The following is a 10340-nucleotide window of genomic DNA, read 5'->3' on the forward strand; positions in this document are numbered from 1 at the left end:
ATTTGTCCTTGATAGAGGACAGCTTTCTTGGCAGATGCTGTTGCAAATTCAAAACTGATTTAAAAAGAAGGGGAGGCTCTGTGTTGGGAACAGGGAGCTCTGTCAAGAGTTCTGCTGAACTCATCATGTGTGGACCAAGTGTTTGCGCACACGAATTCCCATTTTCGAGACAAATTTTAGAAGATGGGGCCAGAGGTGCCAGTGTGGAAGCTGTGTAAGATTGAAAGAAAAATATCCTGTAATGGCTCTCAATGGTTGATGATGGAGATGCTCACCAGGCTGGGACTTCCAGGATGCTGACGTGGTGTACCCAGCAAACTGGGTTTGTGCAGAACAGACAGCCACAAAAGCTTCATGGTTGTGGAAGAGGATTTCTGAAAGGGCAGAACTTGGCTCAAAGTGTTTCTCTGAGGTTGTGGTGCCTGCGGCAGTCATTGGGCTGTGTTTTAACCACAGGGTGAAAAATGCTGCCTGTGTAAAGCAAATACCCCTCTGGCCACTTGTATTCAACAGCAATGACTGCTCAAAGCCCGTGACTGGCTAATTCTGTGTGGGTTGGTTTGGGGTTTTTACAATAAAGACTGTCAGTCCTGTAAACCACACACACTTCCACCCTCTTTTCCATCGGCTCAGAGTAGCACACGGCTCATCTAGGACTGTGGTGGAAGTGGATAAATATTTTGAAGTACTGCTAGAAAGTAGGTTTTAGGCATAAAGAGTAGCAAATCACTGGTGGGAAACACAACTCAGTTATGTGTTTCAAAACAAATAAAGTGGCAGAGGTGACTGTTTTTTACCAGACAATGGACCTGGCTGTAATTTTTTTATAATTATGGTACATGGAAAGACAATTTAATTAACTTCTCAGTGTTTATAAAACACAAACATACTTTACTTGAAAATTTAGTATCAAATAGAATGGTTTTCTTCTACTGAGTAACAAGCATTTTTAGGAGAAAACAGATTGTAGTGATGTTACAGCCCCAACCTACAGTAGGTTATGTTAGAGAAATATTGGTATCCTCTCAAATGGAAACAGTATTTGGGTCTGTTACTCCAAAGACTCTCTTATTACACCTTCAGTAGTAAATGTTTATTAAAATAGTGATGAAAAACACTGGAGAGTGCAATTAGAAGGTAGTTCTTGAGGAGGGAATGGGTGCCCCCTTAAGATGACTGCTGTTCCAAAGTGCTGGTCTTACTGTAAATTAAGACTTTGAGCAATGCTCTGGGACATATTTTCATGTTTGTAACTATAATTTAAGTGTTGAAATACTAACAATTCAAATTAGCTTTAAAGAGAAATTTTGAGGTGTCTAGTTGTAAGCATGAACTGGTACTGTTTTAAAATAATACCTTCTTTTATGAAGAAATTATCATTGATGCTTGTTAATGCTTTTTTTAAGGTTAAGTCTATAGTTCAAGTTTTGCTTAAGTCTGATTTGATAAACAGAGAAGCCTCATTATTAACAGTTCGCATTAATTAGAGGTAGATGGGACAGCAGAGCTGAGCATCATTTCCCGTATCTTCAGCCAAGAGGAATTGAAAGAGCAGCACTTTGGTGGCTGCTGTGTGGGGATGATACTAAGTTTGGAATTGAAGCACTTGTTTCAGTTAGACAATAGACTTACAGTAAAACAAATCCTCCCAAAGCAAGAGCCAGTGTTGGAATTGCTGAATGCTGCCCTACTCTTTAAAAAAAGGTCATAGACAAATATCTCTGTTACTGGGTAAGGACCCAGAGTGGTGGTTTTTTTTCTGGCTGCTCCAGATGAAGGCTGGTTCCAAGTCTACCTTAGACCAGTCTTGGTCAGTCAGTTTCAGGGCAGACACTTGCTGTCCCATGCACAGGCTGCTCCCCTTGTATGCTGTTGATTTTAGGATTAGTGCCAAACCTGGGAAATAGGGGTGTTTCAGAAAAATAGAGCTAGCTGAGCCAGTGTAACTGGTGGACCTTTAAACATCTGCAGGTACAAGATAAAGACCAGCTTTACCAGACACATTTCTGCTCATCATTTGCCAGAAAGACCCATGCTGATTGTGACTAGGTTCTGCTGATTGTGGCTTTGTTTATGAGTGGAATTGGAACTAGCTTTAAGGCTGCCAACCAAAGGGTTCAAACATACATTTATTGTGGACACATACACCTGCATGTGTAGGATGAGAGCTGACACCTGCAGGAACCTGTTCCCCTTTGGAGCAGGGTTAAATTTCAGGTTTTTAAGCTGAACTAAACAGTTCTGTAAGGTTTAAAGCAGTGGTTAGTGCTGAGATGGAGGCTCCAGCTCAGGAAAGCTGAGGCTGCTGGTTTGGTTCTTGGGTGCTTGCACTTCAGAATAAGTTGGATGAGGAGAACGAGAATCCCATCCAGGGATAAAGCCATCTTGCTAAACAGAGGCAGCCTTGCAGCACCAACTACCAGGACCCCAGCTGGACCCTGTAACTGGTTGCTAGCTTTGATTCCAGAAGGAGTTACCAGTCTGGATCTAGTGACAGCTAAGGATGAAAGTTAGCCCTGGGACTGCAGATTTCCTTCTGCTCTTTGCTGAGATTGTGTTGCCTAGGGACTCATCCTGGGGCAGGGTCCCGCAGATGGAATTAATACCAGATTAAATAAAAGTACAGGATGGGACCGTAATGAATTAAATACCTTATTTGTTCAGTTCTTTACATTTTTGGTAAACTGACTTTTCTGCCCGTGTCCAACTCACTCAGAAGCTCCTTTTGTGGATGGTGAGTGAATCTCTGTGCATAGCTCTGACCCTTTAAATTTCTTTCCAATGGTAAATTGTTATTTATAGAAAGGCTGTGGAATTATTGGCTGTATGTTTTAAAAAGCAAGCCAGATGAGAAACAAAAATAATTTGGATTCAAATTCTTTTAAGTCCAAGCTGTGTATTAGCTCTGCTGCTGTTCATGAGATCCACTAACAATCTGCATTACGGCCTTTTGGGATTTGTTCAGTTCTTCTTTTATCTTGCAAAAATTTGGAACTTCAGCCTAATTAAACCCTGGGAAAATAAGAATTTGGTCCAGCTGAAAATTTGATAAGTAGACATGGAAGAAGCTGGTGCATCAACTGTTAACTATTGTCATGTGAGGATACAAACAGGAGGAATATCTGGAGCAAAGTGGGACAGTGGCGTTACTGTTTGGGGAAAGCTGTTGTTTTGCAAAATATTTCTCTGGATTAGGGAATAACCTGGGATGCCCTAGAGACATACCTGGGCACAAAATCAGAGCCATGCACAAACACATGGCAAAGGACTGACTTGCACTTGGCCCTGGCCATTTCCTTTTCCATTTGCACAGCAAATCAAGCTGGCCAACCACACAGGCAAAGCAAGACGCTGCCATCTCCCTGTGGCACAACAACGAGCTCCTGAGGCAAGGAAAGTCTTTGAGGGGGCAGTAAGAACAGCCAAAGCCACATGGGATTGCAAGCTGCTGGGAAAACATTAGGGAAGGATGGGGGAAAGCTGCACTATTTGTAAATATCTGCATTGAGTTCAACGTGCCTTGGTGTTGTGAAAAGCTTTGGCAGTGCTTTGCAGCGAATTACGAATTACGTCTGCAGTGAAATGTGAGCAGATGAAAACTGGAAGCAATCGTGCTAAACACTCCTGAGGCTTTACCCTTCCAAATGTTTATGTTTATGTGGCTCCTGTTTTGATCACCTGCTTGCAAGCTGAGTATTGTCCCTTTCCTCCTTGGATTTTAAGGGAGCAGCAGACTAATAAAGGGCAGGATTTCTCTTTGCCCTCTGTTCTCACACCCTGTTTGGAAGATGAGTGAAATGCCCTGGCAAGCAGATCTGAAGCAGGACCCTAAGGTTTTGGGAGACCTAATAAGGGTCTCTGTGTCATGTGTCCAGTACTCTCAGGGGACCTGTCAGACTAAAACAGGAGTTTTGGTGTTGTTAAAATGTGAGAAAAAAAAAAAAGTTTTTATTTCCTGTCTTCATAAACACCAAACTGGCTCAGCCCTGCAAGTTATGGTGGCCTATGCTCAGGTCTTTGGTGAGCCTGGGCTTTCCAAGTCCATCCCCGATCCTCCAGCACATTTTCTGTGCAGTTAAGACAGCCTGGAGCTCATGTGTTAAAACAGAAGGTGCTGGGGTGCCATTCCGCTCCCTGGTAGACATCATCCACACTTTCCCCACCACGGGGGACGCTCCTGGAGGCTGATATTTCATATCACCATGTTGCCATGCCCGTCTATGACAAGGAGAATATTTTACTTGCTCGCCTCATTGGGTAGCAAACCTTTATGAATACCGCAACTAATATCCCCGGTAAGTGCAAGATTAATTTCTATACCACCTGGCAGCAAGCTGTGGATTAGGCTGCTGTCCCTCGTGTGGGTTTAATGCTGGAGGAATGGGGCACTTGAGCACCCAGACAATCAGCCTCTTGTTTAAACAATGAGCTTCTCGGTCTTGTTAGCCAGCGCTCTTAAATTTTCATTTTATTCTGGTATGCAGGCTTGTGTGATGTGGAGAATTGCTTCAGCACAGAGAGACTGCAAACCTGTTCAATTAAAGGAAATGCTCAGATCCAGCTGTTGGAGTCCCATGAATGCCAGTATCCTCACAGAGTAAGTAAGACCAACACACTCTGCACTTGGAACAGATACGACGATTTGAGCCTTAATTCTCCTGAAAAAGGAGTCTTTGTTGGGAGAGGACGATTGGGGAAAGGAGGAGGAATGCAAAGCGTGGTGCAGAAATGCCCAGGGAGACCAAGTTTTCTGCAGATAACAGAGAGGCCTCTATAGCATGAGCATTCTAACGAGGCACCATCAGAAGCACGTACGGTACAAGCTCCTGTTACAGCTATAGAATTGTCTTGCAAGTTTTGTAAATGCTTTCCTCTCATGAGAAAACGTATGTTGTGGAGTAACTTACTCTATGCTTTCACTTCCAAGGAACAGGCCAACAAACAGCCCTGGTGTGTGACCATACACTGCACTATTTGTGCCTGGGCTTTCAATTGCCTTAGTTTTGGTGACAGGTTTCTGCACCCATTTGTAGGTGACAAAGGTGTTGGGGCACTGTCGAATGGTCACCTAGATATGCCAGATGTTTTTGTACAGGTCTTTTTGTAAAAGACCTTTTATATCTTTTATGTATATCTACACATATCAATAGACAGATTATTATTTATCTAAAAATATATATAAAACGCTGTAGCTGTTTCAGTAGGTGCTGCATACACTTCAGCTACAAAAGCACAGCAGCTGACCTAATGCTCGTGTCTTAACCAAGAGCTGAGTTCCTAAGACTGAGGCAGGGGAAGGAAGACATTGGAATGGGATAAACCACAGGAAGAAATGATGGGCTTCACCAGAGTGGCAGAAGCCATCTCCCCACGGCCACCTCACCCCTCAGCAGGGGCTGGTAACCTGTTGCCTGACTTCAGGAACCATCAGATCCCTGGAAATGCAGTTTTCCCCCTTCCTGCTGTTGCTTCCCCCCCCTCAATCTCACTTTGTTGACTGTTTAAAAATTGTGACATGTGAACTTAAAAAAGGTACTAGGCACAGTTTCAGCTGCTGAGGTGGAAATGGGTTTCTGGCTGGCCCTCAGTGGCAGGCAGGCTGCTGCTGGCCCCTAGGCAGCACTCGTGCTATTTGTCACACAGGCTAAAATGGAAAAGGCTGCACTTTAATTTACTAGCTGGGACTTTGAGGTGCACAGGATTGCACCCCATGCTGAACTGGATAATAAAGTCTTGACTGTTAATTGGCTGCCCCAAGTGTCTTTTTTAGTCAAGTGTATGTCCATCTTCCCCCTTATATAGATATATATCTACACATATGTAAATATATATGTACTTATGTGTGGCTGCGCATGTGTGTGTATAAATAAACACACATTTCTACAGATAAAACTTTTATGTACATGTTAAAAATATATAAATGCCTGACTTTATTGCCAGGTTGAGAAAGGGCTCTGGTACTTTAAATCAGTGCAGAAGATGAAGCAGCTGTTGGGTCAAATCTTTGCAGCTTTTCTATTGTGTGATTCTTGTTTCAGGCAGCAGCTGAGCCCACAGGCTCTGAGCAAGAAATTTTGCTGAAGAAATCCCCTCTGCACGTGGCCAGCAGCCTGAATCAGCCTTTTCTGGTGAAACAGTGGAAGACCTTTGAAGGAAATTGCTACCATGGGCTGTGAGGTATGTACAGCACCCTTTGCACCTGCTTCATCTATTTGTTGTTCAAGTGTATTTTATAGACACATTGCTAGCAACAGATTGAAAATTGCTTTGTAAATCAAAAATAAATAATTCTAACTGTCTGCACGATATGATGTATATATGGTTTTGTTTCAGGTAAGGTAAAATGCAAAACCAGAGAACAGTTGTTGTCCAGCTGATGATGTGGTATAAATCAAGAGTTGGGACACTAAGGTGAGTGGGTTGAAAACAAACACTTAACGTCTCCCTACACTGTTCCCGTGTTTGGGGCAACTGAAAACACGGTAAACAGTAAAAAGACAGCTCCAGAGCCCAAGCTTTACTGAGTTTTTGACCCACTGACCAGTGTAGATGCTTGCAAAACCTCTCCCACAGCAGGCTGGCAGACTGACCCTCCCCTAGAGTTATAAACCCAGGTTATTGCAATGAGAAAACCCTTCCAGCCTTGAAAAACCAGCAGGACTGCAGGCAGAATCCTGTTGCACAGCAGCCAGACTGGCTGGCACCCCAACAGCTGCAGCTGGCCATGACAACACCCATGCTGGGCAGTGCTGGAGAGCAGGCGGGAGGGCAGCTCTGGGAAGAATGCAGTGGCACCCATGGGTGCTGCTTCCTGCACTGCACAAACCACTCATGCTGAACGTGAGACACAAACCCCTCACACGTGCCCCAAGTGCACACCACACCGGAGACACAAAACACGCCCCCCCACACTCCTAAAACACAAACACCCTCTGCTGCACAGCACTTACACACTGCACACATGGAAAGCAAAGTAGGTGTGTGCTGCAGACACGGGGTACAAGCCACATCTGCCACTGTTGTGACAGGCAGAAGAATTATAAAAGAAAGGCCTCATAAAATCAGGCCTGCTCTATTAAATTATAGAGCCTGTCATTTCTTCTAAGCGTACTTAAGCAACTTGCAAGTTCCCATGCAAAAACAATCCTGGTATGAAAGGTTTGTTAACACAACAACCTGTTCTTGGGTTGAAAAATAAGTGCATTTATGTAAACAGTAAGATCTGTTCCATGAGACCCTTGACAAGAAAAATGTAAACAACCTGAATCTTAGCACATAGGCACAAATCACCTTCTGACCAAAGGATGTAGTAAGAAAACTAGCAGCCAATAGGTGTTGCACACGAGGTCTGTGAAAACTGTATAATATAAGTTATATTACATATAAACGGGACCCGAGCGGGGAGAGGCCGGGGCCGCGGGCGGCGCGGAGCGCGCAGAAACAGAACAGAGACACAAACACTGTAACAAATACGGAAACAAACACAGAAACGCAGAACAAACACGGAAACGAACAGCGCTCCCGGGAAGGGCTGCCCGGCTGGGGGGCTGGGAGCGTGGACGGAAAAACGCCTTGCGGCCGCCGAGACGGGCCGGGGGACGGGACGGGACGGGACGGGGCAGCGCAACAACCGCGCCGCGCGGAAAATGAAGATACGCGCCGCGGAATATGAATTTACGCGCGGAATATATGGATACGTGCCGCGCCGCGGAAGATAAAAATAAGCGCCGCGGAATATAGAGATACGCGCCGTGTAGTATGAATTTACGCGCCGTGTAGTATGAATTTACGCGTCGCGCCGCGTATCCGGGCAAAAGTGCGCAGGCGGGGCCGCGGGTACCGTCCAGCCTGAGAGTTTAAAAGCGCGGTACAATGCGGGCAATCTCCGCTGGCGAATTCCCGCCGCTGGAAAAGCCGCCTGGAAGCCGCTCCCGGTCAGAGCCGCGCGGGGACCCCAAGAGAGCCCGGAGACGGAACCCGTGCGCGGCGCGCCCGCGAAATGGCTCCGGCGGGACACCGTGTCCCGGGCGGCGATGGGGCGGCCGCTCCCGCTCCCCGGGAAGCCGCGGCGGCTCCGCCGGGTGAGTTTTATCCTCCAGAAACCCCCGAGCCCCGCTCGGTTCGCGGCTCCACAGGGAACGCGCGAGCTCTGCAGACGGCAGGACCGGAGCACATTCCCTGTTCCCAGCTCCTTCCCGGAGCGGAAGGCTCCGATGCCGATCCCTGCGCGGGCTTTCCAACAGCCCCGGGGGCTTTGCCGGGCCGGCCCCGCACCGGCGGGAGGAGGGGGCCGCAAGCGCTCTGAGCCTTTTTAACCTTCTCTGTATTTTCGGCGTTCCCCCCTTTTGCCGTTTGCAGCCTTCAGAGGGGTTTTGTGTTGCTTTTCCCCTCGGCTTTCCTCCCGCGGGTGCTGCCCGGGCAGGGCAGAGTTCGGGATGGAATCGCTGCGAATGTGAGCACAGCACGGCGGCCTTTGGTGTCTCCTTTCCCCCGCAGCGGCGGCCGGGTGGCAGCGCACGGGGCTCTCTTTCTCCTCCCGTCCTCTCCTTGCTCCCTGCGGGCGGCACAGCCCCTCTGCCCCAGCGCGGAGTGCGTTCTGCCTGCCTCTGTTTAATAAAGCTTTACTCATTGTGTTTGTATGCCTTGAAAAACTGTATCAACAGGGTTTTTAAGTTAATTTTGTTTTCTGACCGAATTCTATTTTTTTTTACAGTCCTACGAGATGGAAAGCAAAAAATGCAGTGCCTGATTACATATCAAAGATTTCAACGTAGTCTGATTTCTTTAACAAGAATGTTAACACATTTGCCAGATGAAATTACACAAATACAATGGCGAGAAGCTACTCAGCTATTCAGCAATCTGCCAAATTACACATTATAATATCTTTTTCAGTAATCCTGTACTCTTAAGTTTTACTAAATTTATGTTAAATTTGCAGTTGCCATGGGTTTTTCTCATAAAACTAAATTACTTATAAGTTTAATATGCGTGCTGTGACTTCTCCAGTACACCATCATGCTGTTATTTCTCTTACAGATTGTTTTCTTTTTGTGTTAATAGCAAAAGTAGAATAAGCTACATCTTGTCATATCTATAACTTTTAAAGGTACTAATTTGCAGTTAGGTTTACTTAAGGCCCAATAATATAATTCTGTTGAAGAAGGCTAAGTCCTATTAAGTAAATTTTGTAAATTTCATGTCTGCTAAGTTTCAGTATTGTTAGGTTTAGACAATGTTTTATATAGATCACAGTTGTAATCAGTATTAATAATGATTAACTTTGGGTTTTTTCAAGTGTACCAGAAAATGAAGTAGTAAGAAAATTACCAGCCAATTGGTGCTGCACACGAGGTCTGTGAAAACTGTATAATGTAAGTTATGTAAAAAAAGATTTGCCTTTTTCCACATGAAGAAAATGGAGTCTCGGCTAACTTACTACAATAAGCCACACTTGATGGAGGCAGGATCTGGGTGCTATTCCTGCTTTCTCAGTTCAGGTTTCCCAGCCTTTCTTCCTGATGGGATTGACAGTAAGCAAAAGCAGATCACAGCATTCACCATCTCCATTCTTTCCTCTGCCCATCGTCTTTCACTAAAGACCAAATAACATCCATCATATTTGTCTTAGACCATCTCAGCCTTCCCAAAGCACTTATCCTGTTGACCCTCAGTAATACCAGGATGCATTCAAGTCTTGCCTGAGGCAGTGCTGTGCCTGGTGGTGCACACTGAGCCATGCAGAGTGCCAAAGGCACAGCTGGATGCCTCAGGAGCAGAAGCCTGTTACAAGCTGGAGACTGACACTAATTCCCCCAAAATATTTAATAACAGTGGTTAATTTCAATGTCCTACCTGAGTCACCTGTTTGAAGCCAAGTAACCAAAACCAACAAGAAAAAAGCTTTTATACCTTAGCATTATGGTACAGCAACCATCCCTCTGCAGTGTGGGCTTCAAGTTGGTTGACTTAATTCACAACTGTCTGGTCAAAGCTCCCTTTTATTTGCCAAGTATATGCACTCTTTCCCAAGTAAAACATTCCATCTCAGTAAGGTGGATAACAACACACCCTCTCTCCCCTCTCAGGAGAAGCATGTGCACACTCCAACACTTCCAGCAAACATTACCTCCACAGAGGCAAGTCAGAGGGAGCCCCGAGACAGCTCTCTGTGCCTGTGCTGTGGCACAGCTGATGCTCAGCTAGGAAAGAGTCAGCCTGCTCCCCTGTGTAACCCAATCCCCTGTGCCACAGCCTGAGTGTTTCAGCTGTGAGTGTGCCTTAGCAGGAATGCTGCAGGAAGGACAGTGCTCCTGGGTGCTAAGTATAGCTTTGATGGC

General features: G+C 45.6%; 1 long non-coding RNA gene across 1 annotated transcript; it reads right to left on the bottom strand.

Moving 5' to 3' along the window:
• Nucleotides 1–7333: 7333 nt before the first annotated feature.
• Nucleotides 7334–10091, bottom strand: LOC136292222 (uncharacterized). Its single transcript, XR_010721860.1, has 2 exons — nucleotides 9913–10091; nucleotides 7334–8606 (listed from the first exon to the last, which is right to left on the bottom strand). It is a non-coding gene; the product is annotated as an uncharacterized lncRNA (long non-coding RNA).
• Nucleotides 10092–10340: the final 249 nt, after the last annotated feature.

This window comes from Chamaea fasciata, unplaced genomic scaffold (assembly GCF_029207755.1).
Source record: "Chamaea fasciata isolate MVZ Bird 193981 ecotype frontalis unplaced genomic scaffold, bChaFas1.0.hap1 SCAF_7, whole genome shotgun sequence".
Classification (NCBI taxonomy): Eukaryota; Metazoa; Chordata; class Aves; order Passeriformes; family Sylviidae; genus Chamaea; species Chamaea fasciata.